Here is a 2348-nt window from a genome sequence, read left to right on the forward strand (position 1 = left end):
CAGTGCTGCACTTGCCCCCACTGGAGACACACATACTGTACACACACATGAGGTTTATGGATATCTCCCTATCCTCTATGTATCCCATCATCAACCAATACCATATAGTTATATGATATGACATGGTACAGGAAGGCCATATACCCCCATGCTCTCCAGTGAGCTGTATACACAGTAAAGTCCTGGGCGTAACTTTTACTCCGAGAGCGTACAAATTGAACCGAATGGACCCTTACGGGTCAACTCGGTTTCATTTGTATGCTCTCAGAGTACAATTTACGCCCTAGACTTTACTGGGTAGCTGCTAGGGCTTATCTGGGGAACGCAGTGATGCACAGTGCCTGTCTGCGCGTTCATCCTCTGAAGTGTTGATAAAGCTGGCTGTATTGGTATTGTGTACTGTCTGAGGTTTAGATATATCACTGCGCTAGAAGTGTGTTCCATCGCTGGAAACTGTAATGGTTTCAGATTTGAAAATTGTATATTTCAATACAAATTTAAAATGGTGATTAATTTTTTTCTTTTATTTTTTTGCAAATGTGAATAAAAATCAGATCACAGGTCGGTGTTCCGTTTACAAAAGGAAGTGCGGCGCAAGATTCACTTCTGTGCTACAATTACAGTTATTGCTATATTTTCATAAGATAATAATGTTCATTAATGAAAATTACTTTTGGTACAGTACATGAAATGTATAGGAAAAGGAGAAAAAAAGTAACAAAATAAACCACAAATTAAGCCACACAATTACAAATACACACATTTCAATCATAGGCATTATTATTAACATATACAGAGTCTATCTATGTACTTTGTACACAATCTAGACAATCTGAGCACACACAGTTGAGGCTCTGTAAAGCCACATTAACACATGAGAGAGGCTCTGGAGCACCAGTTCTTTCTAATGACTCCATAATCCGGCCCAAATGCTGCCTCCCTGCTAATCTCTCCATCAGATTACCAAACAGGGGACGAGTCCTGTCTGTCTCTGCCTGTCTCTCACCCTTTCTCACTGCCTGTCTGTCTCTCTCTCTCTCTTATTCTGCCTGAGGCAGGCGAACATTCTGCAGCAAATGGTGAACGTTCTTTGAAAACAGGTGGAACATTCTGTGAAAATAGCAGATCTGCAAGCTCACGACTTGTCGCAATGCTACGTGCTGTGAGCTTGCAGATCTGCTATTTATACTCCTTTACGTACAACGAAGTATAGGGTTTAAGTGGTTAACATTCTCCTCACCTGGTTTGTATTATAAAAACAACTCTGAATCAGAATCAGCTTTATTTGTGTATATATGTTCATTTTGTAGTATTCCGTGAGAAGAGTGAGGATAGAGGTAGAATGAGAGCTGAAGGGAAAGAGATAGAAACAGGTTAAATAAAACAAATATACAAAGATATATACAGATAACATATTGAAGGTGATAGCAGGTATACTGATGTGCTCTCTGTCTCTCTGCCTACTTGGCGGTCCGCTTACGCGTATGTGTATGTGAAAGTATATGCACAGCGTTCAAAATGGGGGATGCGGTAGTGGGACATCAGCGCCAAAATCTTCTTCCTTTCTCTTACAGGCACTCACACATCCAGGCAAAGAAACACCCACATGGATAAACATGTTGTGCATATAAAGTCATGCACAGATTAGATAGACGGAGAGATTAAACCTTGGCCCACAAATATCTGATCACAAAATGTATCTCTTTGACATACACTGTTAGGAGTAAAATAATATACTCCCACCACATTTTTTTAAAAAAAAGATTTAAGAATATATTATTTTGGTTTTGTGCTTTCATTGAAACGATTCTATTCTATAGTCTCTTTAATCCATCTCTATTCCCTCAGATATGGCGAGCCTAGCCATCTCCATCATTCCAGTGAAATGTTATTGTGCATTTCATGTAAGCAGATCTTAACTAATGTCCTATTTGTCACAGACATGCCATGTCCCATTCTATATATTCACTATAAAACACTGCCGCTGTGTTCTGCCTGCAAGGCCCTGCAAAATGTCTCTTTGATTTTACAGAAATTGTTCGCTGTGTGTGTGTGTGTGTGTGTGTGTGTGTGTGTGTGTGTGTGTGTGTGTGTGTGTGTGTGTGTGTGTGTGTGTGTGTGTGTGTGTGTGTGTGTGTGTGTGTGTGTGTGTGTGTGTGTGTGTGTGTTAGTGTGTGCGTGTGTACCTGCGTGCATTTGTGTATGTGCGCGTATGTGCACGTGTGTGTGTGTGTGTGTGTGTGTGTGTGTGTGTGTGTGTGTGTGTGTGCGTGTGCGTGTGCGTGTGCGTGTGTGCGTGTGTGTGCGTGTTTATATGTGAGTAGAAAGTGCTATATGAGCTTGTTTTG

The sequence above is a fragment of the Gymnoscopelus braueri genome (assembly GCF_963280865.1).
Source record: "Gymnoscopelus braueri genome assembly, chromosome: 19".
Lineage (NCBI taxonomy): Eukaryota > Metazoa > Chordata > Actinopteri > Myctophiformes > Myctophidae > Gymnoscopelus > Gymnoscopelus braueri.